General features: G+C 38.5%; 1 long non-coding RNA gene across 2 annotated transcripts; it reads right to left on the minus strand.

The window, feature by feature from the left end:
* Positions 1-1,228: 1,228 nt before the first annotated feature.
* LOC147581313 (uncharacterized) lies at positions 1,229-14,858 on the minus strand. 2 transcript variants are annotated; one of them, XR_015250888.1, is made up of 2 exons: positions 14,757-14,858; positions 1,229-1,792 (listed from the first exon to the last, which is right to left on the minus strand). It is a non-coding gene; the product is annotated as an uncharacterized LOC147581313 (long non-coding RNA). The 2 variants fall into 2 exon arrangements; XR_015250887.1 differs by lacking the exon at positions 14,757-14,858 and adding an exon at positions 7,911-8,026.
* Positions 14,859-14,881: the final 23 nt, after the last annotated feature.

Genomic DNA, 14,881 nt, shown 5'->3' on the forward strand with positions numbered 1-14,881 from the left:
TGTTTCCTCGTATCTCTCAAATTTCATACATTATGATTCACTAGAGGCATTCAACCTAACCCTTCCCATCCATTTTATACCATAATCGTACATCTCCATCATTACTATCTTTTCAATTCTCTTTTCAACATGGCGTCTTGTCTTTACAAGAGACTATACACCGATGCGCCCTGGGAAAATATAGAGCATAAAATGTCTGCCAACTATAAAAGAAGTGAACAGGGTGTTGGAAGTAGGGAAGGGGAGAGAACTTTGGGGGGTTTTGTTTTTGTTTTTTAAATACCTACAACCACCCATTTGGGAGCCAAACGATTATTCCCATATTATACAATTTTTTTATAGGCTCAGAAAGTACAAGAGCTTGATAAACTCATACAAGTAACAAATGACAGCATAGGGACATGAAATAAAATCTTCTAAATTCTGTTCCCATTGTCTTCTCCCTAGACTGCACCTCCGCCTTCTGTGGACAAATAGATTTCATGTCTCTTGGTTGCTGGTGTTTTGTAGCATGCAGTTACTCAGTTATCTTAGCTCCAAAGGTCATACAACAAGCAGAAAGTTGGCTGCCTTTGAGGTAAGGTCAGATGGCACTTGAAGGATAAGCTGTTTGCTGACAGGATATCAGTTTACATGTTTGGACCTGCTGTATGTGGACCCTGAATTCTGAGACCTTTCTAACAGAGCTCTTGTATTCCAGGAGAGGATCAAGTTGGAACACCATCCTGATGGAAGCTCGTCCATATGTCTGATTGTAGATGAGAATGACAGAAGTCTTGGGGGTTCATAAGAGGACTAGGAGGGAATTCAGAATATTTCAACCTTTAAAAGACTACCAAAAATGCTTGTGGCTCCTCTGAGCCTGCCTTAGCACAAATCACTCTCAGAAATTCCATAACTGCTTTTCCTTTTCTTTTTTTTCAATTTTTTTAACATTTTATTTATTTTTGAGAGACAGAGACAGAGCACAAGCAGGGGAGGGGCAGAGAGAGGGAGACAGAAGCTGAAGCAGGCTCCAGGCTCCGAGCTACCAGCACAGAGCCTGACGTGGGGCTCGAACCCACGAACTGAGAGATCATGACCTGAGCCAAAGTCAGATGCTTAACCGACCGAGCCACCCAGGCGCCCCTATAATTGCCTTTCCATATATGACAAAATTCCAAAATCTTAACAAATATTACTACATGAAAATAATGAAAATCTGCATATTAACAAGGTCAACAAATAGTAAGCTCGGAAACATACTGCATTTCATACCAAAAACAAAGAATTAAATCCTTAATATACAAGTAGCTCCCCTAAAAATGGGTAGGAACATAAATAGATAATTCACAATAAAATGAATACAAAGAATGCTTAAACATGTAGAAGGACGTTCAACTTCAGTAAGAAAGCAGATACCTTGAATTCGCTAATACCAAACTATTGTCTCCTTTCCAACCATGGCTTGCATTCCACACGTTTTTGTTTGTTTATTTGCTTTAACCTTGTTTATTCCATTCCTCTGCCCAACCCACTTTGCCACATATGTCTTTCTGGAAAGATTCTTTTTTAACATTAAAGATAATCACTGTCTCTTCTCTGGAGTCTTCACAGATGCTTTCCCTAGTATAATTAGTTGTTCACTCATGTGTCTTCCCTCGGCACATTAAATGTACTCGTAGGAGAGTATTAAAACATAATGTATTACATTGTGTTGTCATCCATGGGTTGCGTTTTTGGCGTTTTTACCTCCTCTATCAGGAACAGGCATCTTGTTTTAGTCTTCTTTCACTCCTGGCACTTGGGCATGCTAAATGAGACACAGAAGGAACTCAGTCAATTTTGTTAAATACGTAAATGGATAAATGAATGAAAGTTCGAACGCAAAATAAATAAGTAAATAAACGAGAACTATACTGATCTCCTAGTTGGGCTGTTTCAAGAATTTCCATGTGAAAGAGCTTGAGATAGGAGATAACAGGTGTCTGTTGGATTTAGCAAGTGGGTGTCACTGCCAGCTGTCACGTAGCAGTTTCTGACCTACGATGGATGGAAAAGTCCAGAGGATTCAAGGGTACTTAGGAAACAAAGATATGGACAGAGCGCTCTAGCCACCCCTTTGAGGAATCTGGCTGTGAAGAGAAGGTAAGCAATCAAGTAGGTTAAAAGAAGGCACGGAGACAAGGGAGTGTTTTTCACCGTTAGCATTTCAAGGTTAGAGAGACTACAGTGCAAAAGCTGGGGGAGGGACGTTCAGTTTTCGGTAATAGAGGTTAGGGAATTTGGATCAACCTCTCTCGGAGAATTAGAAAAGTCAGACCAAAATAATCTGCCTAAAGAGCTAACAAAGCAGGAAGCATTATGAGACCAAGATCTGATAGAAGGTGGAAACCCAGAAAGGCGATCCTAGCTTTTCCACTAAGGATGTCCACTGATTCTGGGAGAACGAGAGGATGAGAGACTGGAGGAGAATTTTGCTCGAGTCTCACAACTTGGGTCACACAAAAGAGAGTCCAGGTACCATCAAAGCCCAGAATATCTGGTAACTACTCGGTCTTTGGGAGGGAATTAAAAGGACAGCTTCTCAGGAGTAAGAGACATTCAGGTAAACTGCCCTTCTGGGTGCTGACTCCCTTATTGGATGAAGGGTTCTGGAATTGCTAAGTCGCTTGCCAGAAACAGACCTAAATTTTCTCTGGAGGAATGCAGCATCATCCTAAGCATCATGTTATTTCTATCAGTTTTTATTTTTTTTATTTATTTTTTTTTATTTAAAATTTTTTTTTTTTTCCAACGTTTATTTATTTTTGGGACAGAGAGAGACAGAGCATGAACGGGGGAGGGGCAGAGAGAGAGGGAGACACAGAATCGGAAACAGGCTCCAGGCTCTGAGCCATCAGCCCAGAGCCCGACGCGGGGCTCGAACTCACGGACCGCGAGATCGTGACCTGGCTGAAGTCGGACGCTTAACCGACTGCGCCACCCAGGCGCCCCTCTATCAGTTTTTAAATAACATCTCAAGCATTCAGTCAAAATAAGCATACAATCAAGGACACATCATGAACAAAGTCCAAGAGAAACAGACAAGGAACAGAGATTAAATGAAAATCAGATAATGGAGTTATCAGAAATAGACTTGTAAATAACTATCCTCAATATTTTCAAGGAGATAACAGATAAGAAGGAGAATTAGGATTGAGAATTATGGCAGAGAACAGGAAATTAAAAATAGAAATTTCAAAACTGAAAAATACAATAATCACAGTTAAGATCTCAATGAATGGGTGTAAAGTCCTTTCAAAAACATTTTTTAATGTTTATTTTTGAGAGAGAGAGAAAGAGAGAGAGAGAGAGAGAGAGAGAGAGAGCATGAGCGGGGGAGGGGCTGAGAGAGACGGAGACACAGCATCTGAAGCAGGCTCCAGACTTTGAGCTGTCAGCACAGAGCCCAATGCGGGGCTCAAACCCACGAACCTTGAATTCTGACTTGAGAACCGCTTAATAGACTGAGCCACCCAATCGCCCCTCAGTGAATGGGTTTAAAAGTGCTTTAGACACAGCTGAAGAGAGAATGGGTAAATCAGCGGATGGTTAAAACAAAATATCCAGAATGAAACATGGAGAGACAGAAGGATCAAAAGCACAGAGAAGAGGCAAGAAATATCTAAGATATAAATGACATCTAAGATATAAATAAACATCTAAGATATAAATGACATCTAAGATATAAATAAACATCTAAGATATAAATGAGAAAGCCTAGTAGAAATTTCCTGGATCCCAGAAAAAAAAAAAGAGACAATGGATTAAAACCAACATTTGAGAATTTTCCAAAATTAACATAAGTTATCAAGCCATATGGTCAAGAATTCTTACAGATCTCAAGTAGGGTATATACAAAAAATACCACCTCTAGACACAGTAAAATTAAGGGCAAAAAATTTCTTAAAAAGCAGATGGAAAAGTCATATTATTTTGAAAGGAAAATTATGCAAGTGAGATCTGACTTCTCAACAGAAATAATGAAAGCCAAAAGACTATAGAACAATATTTTTGGAAAGGACCTAAAATGCTACCACCAGTCAAAATATCCTCGAAGAATGAAAGTTAAGTGTAAGCAGTTTCAGGTAAGCAAAAACAGAGGTATTTACCAACAGGTGATTTTTAGGCAGAAGGTAAATGATTACGGATAGAAACTCTATGGGGCGCCTGGGTGCCTCAGCCAGTTAAGCCTCTGGCTCAGGTCGTGATCTTGCGTTTCGTGAGCATAAGGCTCTGGGACTGACAGCTCGGAGCCTGGAGCCTGTTTCGGATTCTGTCTCCCCCTCTCTCTGCCCCTCCCCCACTCATGCTCTGTCTCTCTCTCTTTCTCAAAAATAAATAAACGTTAAAAAGACTTTTTTTTTTTTAAAAGAAACTCTACGATAAGGGAAGAAATAAAAAGGTAAATATGTGGCTGAATAACAGTCATAATTAATGTCCAGAACAACAATAATGTGTAAATTAGAAAGGAAGACCATGAACACTTTGTCTGGAAAGGTAGCAAAAATACAAAGTGACATTAGAACTTTATATCTCAAGGACGTTTTTATCCCTAGCTTACCTCCCTAAATAATAAAAAAGGAATATATAATGACTAAACAAATAGGGGGGGAAAACAGAATAATTTTTTTAAAAATCCGCCCCCCCAATGGGGCCCCTGGGTGGCTCATTTGGTTAAACATCCGACTTCCGTTCAGGTCAGGATCTCAGGTTTGTGAGTTTGAGCCCCATATTGGGCTCTGTGCAGACAGCTCAGAGCCTGGAGCCTGCTTCAGATCTATGTCTCCCTCTCTCTCTCTCTGCCCCTTCCCCACTTGTGCTCTGTCTGTCTGTCTCTCTCAAAAACAAATTAAGAAAAAAAAAAGGAATTGTTAAAATAAAATCAGCCCCCCCTCAATAAAAAGAAAGAGGAAACAAGTATACAATTGATACAAATATAAAGCAAATAGTGAGATGGGGGATTTAAGTAAATAATAACAACAATCACATTAAATATAAGTGCAGAAACATTGAAAGTAAAAAGATAGAGAGAGATACTCTGTGCAAACACTGACCAAAATAGAGCCAATATAGCAATATTAATGTTAAAACAGACTTAAAGGAAAAGGTCATTAGTAGAGATAAAGGGAGAATAATAACAACAAATTGAATTCACCAAGAAGATATAACAATCCTATGTTCTGGATGTATATACAATGCTGGTATAATAGAGCCACAAAATATATAAGGCAAAAAGTTAACGGAATTAAAGAAGAAATAGACAAATCCCCACTCAAAATCCCCCACTGGGAGATCTTTAACATGTCTCTTTCACTAAATGATCGAATAAGCACATAAAGAAAGTACTATCCCACCAGCTGTATTTTTTACAAAAACCAGAGAGAGGTTGAATGTATGTGAGAGCAGGGGAGGACCTTTCTATGGCCGCTTTCCGAAATATGCCTAAATTTCCTTACGTGGCTTTCCAAAATATGCCTAAATTTCCTTTCGTGGCTTTCCGAAATATGCCCGCCTATCACATTTCCACATATTTTACTTTTTGCTATTATTCGAATGCCCTAGTCTTCTTCAACTGGTGAGTTCTCACTCACTTTTTTTTTTTTTAAAGCCTCAATTCAAATACCATTTCCCTGTGATTTCTCTCTTCCGGGCTCTTACAGGACCTGACTTATATTATGGCACATGTCGTTTTGCAAAGTAGGATTTATTTAGATCTTGCACTATGCACTCTTCGAAGGAAGGCATTGTGGAGTATGGGTAGATACATATAGCATAGTCCTTGATTTTTATAAAGTTTATTCTGTTTATTGAATTACTTGCCAGGACACAATCCGTATCTTTTTTTTCTCCCTTCTTACCTCTATTTTAAAAGTAAACATCTCTCCTGCAAAATGCTCCATTCATAGTCTTGTTTAAAGTATTTTAGACTCCTGAAAGTGTACCACCAGCTATGCTCATAGAATTCTTAGAAATTCTTAGAAACATGGAGGCACAGTGAATAGCTGGAAATCCTTGGCCACACCATGAACATCAAGGTTATAGTCCAAACATCAGTCAGTATGGAGAGTGAAGGGTGGATAACCAGAAAACTGGTTAACTGTACCATTTGAAAGGGTCAATTATCAAGACTTAAAACTTAGTAAGGCCTCTTGCTTTTGGAAGAAAACATTAATTAATTAGGATTAATAATACTTCAGAATGTATTTTCAAGGTCTGAAACGTGGCCTAGTTTGTCAGCGGCTCTGAATGCAACTTGGTCTTGCAATTTTAGTCCACGGAGAAGCAAATAGTCCTTTGGGGTCGGCTCATTCAGGAACATTCCAGGCAGGAAACGAGCTATTTGGTCTGAGAAATTGATGGTGGTCCTATGTTCTTTGGGAATAGTCGAGAGAAACAATGAAAACAAATAGCGCGTTACGATATGGCATCTTCACTATTTTTTAAACTTAAACCCATTTGTAATTATTAACAGCTTATGTGTGGCTTTTGATTTCTTTTTATTTTTATTTGGGGGGGGTTAGGCAATGATTTCTTTTTTTTATTGTTTTATTTTTTATATATAATTTGTTGTCCAGTTGGCTAACATACATTGTATACAGTGTGCTCTTGGCTTCGGGGGGGTAGATCCCCGTGATTCATCGCTTCCATACAATGCCCTGTGCTCATCCCAACAAGTGCCCTTCTCAGTGCCCAGCTCTGTGTGGTTTTTTAAAATGTATTTTCTCTGCTGTACCTCCTCACTCTATCCCCAGGTTAGTACACTTTCAGATTTGTAATTGTGCTCAAAAAGTTCGACAGGACAAATGAAAGAGTAAATGAACATCTCACCCTGCACTACTATCAAAGATCTTGACTCTAAACCATAAAAATGGAAGGATAAATGTTTTCCAAAAAAAAAAAAAAAAAATTCTAATATCTCTAAATGGGACATGAACTTTTGTTCCTAATTTTATTTTGGAATGCTTTTTACTTCCTCTGGTCCAAATTTTGAACTTGACAGGTTTCAAGGCCCACTCTTAAGTACTCACCCCCAAAATGGCCAGCTTCCTTTGTGTGTGAATTTGTGCCAGTTTCCTTCTCTCAAACGTTTCAGAGTCTTTCAACAGTCTCTCCTTTCTCTAGAACTTTCCTCAACACAATCCCTTAGTAGCCTCACACTTCTCTACCAATCACAGTTGTCTCCATTAAAATTTTATCTTTCTTTGTCAAGAGCTTGCCTTTCCTTCCTTATTTATTATTAAAGTTTTAAATATCCAAAGGAAAACTGATTAATAATTTCTCAGAACTGAAAAATCTGAGACTGAGAAAAAATAGACTTCAACGTGTTTATCTTCCTAAGACTTGTGAAATATAATCCCAATTGCAAAATGGAACAGCTCTTCACAATTCATACTGTCCAGACATCAGGGTATAATCTTTTAGTACAATAAATAGAAAATTCATTTTCCTGATTGGTGTGTAAACCTTAGGCTCCTTTTCTTTTTGTGCTGCAGGAGATATACCAAGCTATTTGTCTTTTTAAGCTTTGCAAATGTAAAACATATTAATATAGGTTACCTTAGTCTATTACAAATTCACCTCACTGTCTATTAACATATCTCAACTCTAACTCAATGGCACTTCTACCTGTATTATTCATTTTCCATTATCCCATAATCCAGGGCTCTCTGCTGAGACTCTATAAAACACAACCATTAAGGCCAAACTCAGGGATATCTGTCTGTTGGGACATGGATTAGACCATTAAGTTATTTCAGCAGGCTAGACCAAGTGCCACTCAATTGTAGTGTGAATCTCCCGCCAGTGCCTATTCTAGCCACAGCCCATGATTAAAAAGTTCCGTATTCATGTCAGATTGCCTCTAGCCCCAACTCGAATTAACTCACCGAGGTACTGTGCATGTTTAGTTTCTTAACCAAGGAACTGGCAGCCTAGGTATCCTCCTGTATATTTTCATCCAAATGAAGCTTTACAAACCTGAATTTCTCTAAAGGGAGTGCACGCTGAGCTGAAGGAAAAAAAAAAATCTCCTGTTTTATCAGTCTCCGGTCAGCACATCATCTGTCAAAATCAATTGCGTTTCTTACCTTTGTCCTTATTAAGGATTCTAGCAAAATATGTATGAGGTGAAGCCACAGAACAAACATGGTAGCCTAAAAATGTCTAGAGTTTTAAAGCCGGCTCAGGGTCAGGGCAGAAAGCAAGCCGTGGGCTACAGGTTTTGAGTTACTGGGGTTTAGCAGCACACTTTTAAAAATGTCCGTAAGTCGGAAAAACCTAACTGTCCAACAATCAGGGATGTGTTAAATAGATCCTAATGCATTCGTTCACTGGAATGCTATGTGATCATTAAAACTGATGATAAGAGCGTATTTTTATTGCCTTGGGAGACAAGCAAGACAATTACAGAACTTTTATTTGTTGTGTGTGTCTATAACGAAACTAAGGGAGATTGTTAGGGGTGATTATTTCCAGGTTCGAAGTTTTCAGGTCATTTTATTATTTATGTTTTCTGCGTTATTGTTTTCATTTCCATTTTTATTACTTGTTAGGGACATTTAAACTTCTGCTTCCAGCCATGATGGGGGAAGAGGGGCCAGATTTCCCCTCCTTATTTACTATATATATATATATTAATATATACAAATATATATACACTTAATGTTCATTTGTGAGAGAGAGGGAGAGGCTGGGGAGGGGCAGAGAGAGGGGGACACAGAATCCGACGCAGGCTCCAGGCTCTGAGCCATCAGCACAGAGCCTGATGCGGGGCTCAAACCCACACACTGCGAGGTCATGACCTGAGTCGAAGTCAGATGCTCAACCGACCGAGCCACCCAGGCACCCCCACCCCTCCCCTCCCTATTTACTTTAAGTACCCGAAAAATATATGCAACTGTGGTTTTCAGGCCTTGGACAGCAGGCAGTGCGGGACGCTCATCGTTGAGCCAAGGAAGACAAGTGAGGTGCGCTTGGCAAAGTCTCAGCTGACCGCCTAGAGTGAGTCTCTAGGCTGCGGCCTAGAGAAGGGGGGCCCCGAGCTGAGTACGGCAGTATCTTCTGAGTTGAGGAGACCAAGTTGACAATTTGAGGAGTACAAGGTGGCTAGAATTATCGTGGCAGACTGCCAGAGAGAAGAGCACAGAGAGCTGCTGGGATCTGCTGGCTCCTTCAGCTCAGCAGGAGTTAGCACTGGCTGTGAGGAAGCTGCTAGAAGTCAGGAAAAGAGTCACCAGAAAGGAGAGGAGTCACACCAAGATGGAAATTGCTCTTGCTCTCAACAGCCAGAGTGGAAAAACCTCACAATGTACAGGTACTGGTTTTAGTGCTGAACGCTAGTTTGAAGACTGCTCTCATCTTGCCTATCAAAGCTTAAAAGCAAGATTCAGAAGGACTCGTCTGTTTCTACATACCTGAACTACATCCCAAGACAGAGCTCTACAAAATTTAAAAGAATTCAGTATCCAACAGAATAAATTCACAATGTCTATTCAGAAATTATGAGATAAGCAAAGAATCAGGAAAAAAAATCTATAATGAGGATAAAACTCGATCATCTGAAAAAACGCAAGAGTGGAAAACATGATAGGATTAATAGACAAAGAGGTTTTTTTAAAAACTGTAAATATACTCCATACGTTCAGAAAGATGGAGGAAACCATGTGAAGGGGAAATATAAAGATAAATAGAGATCCAAATTGAACTTTCAGAGTTGAAAAAACAATGTCTAAGATGAAAAATGCATTAGACGGAATTAACAGCTACTAACAGTGATAAAATGGTATTATTAAAAATACTTAATTCATTTGGAAGAAGGCAGAGAAAAATAGAACAAAGAATAGATAGGATAAATGGAAACTATAGCAGGATGGCGGATTAATACTCACACAAATTTATATTCACATTCAAGATATAAGCTTTAAACACCTCAGTTAAAAGGTAGAGATCATCAGATTGGATTTTAAAAAGTATGTCTGCAAAACACCCATTTTAATTATAATTAAATAGGTTAAAAGTGAATGGATAAAAATTGATATACCATACTAGCATTAACCGAAAGAAAGCTGAAGTGGCTATAATAATATCAAGCAAAATAAATGTGAGAGTAAGGAATACGACCAAGGATACAGCAGATCATTTCATGGGGGTAAGGGGGTTGATTCTTTAAGAGGACCTGTTTATGCACCTAGTTAATATAGTTTCCAAATATCTGAGGCAAAACTGATAGGATTGAAAGAAACAGGTGACTCTGCAATTATAGCCAAAGATTTCAACATCTTTTTCTCAATATTTCACCAGCCAAGTGGACAGAAAAACCAAAGATATAGAAACCTTTAACAATGTTAGCAAAGAACTTGACCTAATTGATATTTACAAAACCCTATAATCACCAATGGCAGAATACGCATTATTAAGTGCACACAGAATGATTACCAAGATACACCATATTCTGAGTCATAAAAACTCCCCCCGATTTGAAAAGTATTGGAATTATAAAAAATATATCTTCTGATCAAAGTGGAATTAAATTGGAAATTCTGGAAATTCTTCAAATATAAAAACAAACAACGCACTCCTGAATAACCCATGAGTCAAAGAAATCAGAATGTATTTTGAATGGAGTGCAAATTGAACTATAACACAAAAAATATGGAGAATGCAGTTATTCAGTGCTTAAAGGAACTTCATTAAATGCTTGTATTAGAAATGAAACAATTTAAATCAGTGACCTCTATATCCCATATGAACATAAACATGTATTTTCTTAATAAGATTTTAATGAATAAATGGCAACAATATATAAACAGATAATATATCATGACCAAGTAGAAGTTATAGCAGAAATATAAGGTTGATTTAATCTGTGATTCATCATATTAACAGGCTAACACAATACAATTCATCATATCAGGAGCTGAAAGAAGAAAAATCACATGATCACAATGGCTATAAAAAAGCTATAAAAAATTTGACAAAATCCAACACTGATTAATAATAATAATAATAATAACAAGAAGAAGAAGAAGAAGAGGAAAAACCTCTCAGCAAACAAGAGACGGAAATTTCCTTGATTTGGTAAAGGGAATCTCAGAAAAATCTACAGCTACATTACACTTAATGGTGAAAGCCTGGATGCTTTCCTCACAAGATTGGGAATTAGCTGATGTGTGTTCTTACTATTTTTATTCTGTAGTGTACTGTTGGTTCAGTGTAATCAGGCAAGAAAAAGAAATAAAAGGTGTTCATATTGGAAAGTAAGAAATAAGGTGAATTTCTATTTCCTAACCACAATCAAACAGAAATTGCCACTAGAGAAAAAATACCATCAAAAATAGAAAATACTTAGGGATAAATTGACAAAAGATTTGCAAGACGTGAACATGCAAAACCTCAAGATTTCATGGTGAAAAATAAAAGACCAAAATAAATAGATAGTGCGTATTCATTGGTCAGTCTTAGGATATCAGTTTCACCCAAAATGATCCACAGATTCAACACAATTTAAATCAAGATCCAAGTAGGCTTTCCTCAGAAATTCCCATGCTGACTCTAAATTTTACATGCAAACGCAAAGCTTTTAGAACAGCCAAAACAGTTGTTTAAAAAAGGGCAAAGTAAAGAACTAAGGCTACCTGACTTGAAGATTTATTATAAAGCCCCTGGGAATCAAAACAATGTTGTATTGGTATAAAGATATTCACACAGATCAGTGGAACAGAAAATAGTCAGATGTAGACCCATACGCACACGGACAATTAGTTTTCAAAACCAGTGCCAAGGCAACTCAATAGAGAAAGGATTATCTCTTCAATCAGTGGTGCTAGAACAATTAGGTATCCATTTGCAAATTACGAACACTGTCCCTTTCCTTACACCACCACACAAAGAATTAACTGAAAACTGATCATAGACCTAAATGTTAGGCCTAAAACTATAAAACTTGTATAAGAAAAAAACCAGACATTTAATGACCTTGGTTTTGGCAAAGATGTCCCAAATATGCCACAAAAACCCCACAAACTATAGAAGGAAAAACATGAATAAATTAGCTTTATCAAAATTGAAAAGCTTTACTTAAGACAAATAACACCAAAAACTGGGTAAAGTTTTGAACAGATACTTCACTATAGGAGATTATAAGTGAAAAGATGAAAAGATGGTTAATCCCATCAGTCATTACGGGAATGCAAATTAAAATCACCATGAAATATTGCTACGTTAAGAACAAAAATATGATGGCAGGGAGAATTCTAAGACGACCCCCAATAGTCCCCCTTACCCTTGTGTATAATGCTCTCTTAAAATCTCCTCCCTTGTGTGTGCGTGGGACCCATGAACATGATGAAATATCATACTTTTGGCAAAAGGATTTCTGTGGATGTAATTAAGTTCCCAAGTCAGCGGACCTCATGACAGGTAGATGATCTGGCTTGGCCTGACCTAAGCACATGAGCCCTTTAAGTCTGGGTCTACAGGTCAGTATGGAGAGATCAGATGCTGGAGGGGCATCCCATGCACCAGTCGTGGCTTTGAAGATGGAATGTAGCCACATGTCAAGGAATGTAGGCAGCTCGTAGGAGTTAGGAGCAAGCTCATGGCTGACAGCCAGCAAGGAAATGGCCACCTCGCTCCTACCTCCTGGAACTGAAGTCGGCCACACCATGCCAGCTTAGAAGACTTGAACTCCAGATCAGAATGCAGGCTGGATGACGTCTTGAGTTTAGCCTTGTGAGAATCTGAGAATCCCGCCACACTGGGCCTGAACTTCTGACCTACAGGACGGTGACCTAATAAATGTGTGTTATTCTAAGCAGCTACGTTTGTGGAAATTTGCTACACTGCCATAGAAAATTGATACAATGGCTATGACACAAGTCTGCGGAGATGTGAAGACTAGAGGTCTCCTGTGCTCCTGGTAGAAATATAGAATGCACAAGCACTGAGGAAAACCGTCTGGTAGTTTCTTACACAGTTAAACATCCTCCTACCATAAGACAGAGCTAAACTACTCCTCATATATACCCAAGACAAATGACAACATATGTCCCACAAAGACTTGTACACAAATGTTCACAGCAGATTTATTTATAATAGGCAAAACCCAGGAACAACAGAAATGTGTATCCACAGGTTAATGGAAGACCAGACTGTGGTATGGAATACTGCTCGGGGACAAAATTGAATGAAATCTCGATAAATGTAATGGATGAATCTCGAATAATTTTTCTGACTTAAAGAAACAAGACAAGAAAGGCTGTGTACTATCTATATATGCACTGTTTGATTCCATTTATGTAAAACTGTAGAAAATAAAAATCTCTGATGACAGAATATGGATCAGTTGTCCATAGGTAGTTAAGGAAGATAGAAATGGACTACACGAGAGAAGGAAGGAACACGAGAAGAAGGAGAGTAAAGGATAAGTTCACGATTTTGATTATGGTGATTGTTTCACGGGTATGGATACATTCCAAAGTTCATAAAATTGTATGCTTTAAATAATTACAGTGTGTTATATGACAATTATACTTCAATAAAGCTGTAATGAAAAAGAACGCACGGTTACTAACTATAAAATAAGATACAAACCAGAGGGGATAAAGTTCATGGTTTCCTATTCCATTCCTAGCTCCCTAACTAGCTGTCTAACTAGCTGCGTGAGTTTAGGCAAGTAGCATTACATCTCTAGTCTCAATAAATTCTTCTGTAAAATCAGTTGGTAGCACGAGATATTTAAGATCTTTCCTATGAATCTATAATAACATCAGCTACCTTTTACTATGTGTTTATGAAATACTAAATGCTGTACTCACTTTATGTCATGGGACGTGACTTAGAGAAACCAACGACTTTTCCAAGATCAAAAAATGAGGGAGTGTAAGATCCAGGGTCAAACAGTTCTGCCTGAGTCGACAGCCTGTGCTCTCAGCCCATCTGTTCTACATCTATAAGTGCAATTTGTCCGACCAGGACTCACTCCATGGTAGCTTTCTGAGCAGTTTAGCTTTGGTATGTTCCACCACCGATCACTTGACCCTCTAGTCCCCCCCTCCCGCCCCCAGTTAACTGTCTTTTCCCATGCTTTCACATCCAGTGTAGATAATTTGTCATGTGATCTGTGGGATTCAACGGCACAGCTCTTAATAATGTTAATGTGAGTCATCGAGCAGAACTCCATCCACTGTGCTGAGAATTTATACCAGGTACAATTTCATCACCAACATAACAGCTCACAAGTTACAAGGTTTTAATGTAATTCTGAACCTTACTTTTTATTTTCTATCGTTGCCTTTCCCCTCAAGAAGAAAAATAGAAGGAAACAAAAAAAGGACCCCACTGTCTATAGGATAATGCGAAATTTCTTATTTAATTGAACTTCACTTGAAAGAGGAGGTAATAGAAGTCCCTGAAGAGACCTCTCACAGGAGACAGCAGTGGTAAGCTTTCTGTCTTTTACTTGGGTGTATTTATCAAGAGAGCGTATAGGTAGTATATATAATCACATGAAAGAGACTATGCTAATTAATTAATTAATTAATTAAGCTTATGAAACAGAAGAAAATAGGCTCATCAGAAAACTTTCACTGCCACAAATTAGCCCTGCACCCTCTTCCTGTCTTAAGTGGGCAAAGCGCTGCTGAATTTGTGACGCCTGGAGAGTGAGCTGATTAACAACAATCTGCTTGGCTCTAGAGAGCGATGCTCGGTTCTTTACGGCCCCCAAGGCTTACACTTTTTACGCTGGGTCCAAAAGGAGAGTGTCAGGAGGTATGTGGAAGAACCTGTTGCCAAAAAAAGTTCCAGAGAAACAGCCCAGGGTGCGGAAAGAAAGCGGATCTGACTGGACTAGGTTCTT

Source organism: Puma concolor, chromosome B2, assembly GCF_028749965.1.
Source record: "Puma concolor isolate L17-30 chromosome B2, mPumCon1.1.hap2, whole genome shotgun sequence".
Lineage (NCBI taxonomy): Eukaryota > Metazoa > Chordata > Mammalia > Carnivora > Felidae > Puma > Puma concolor.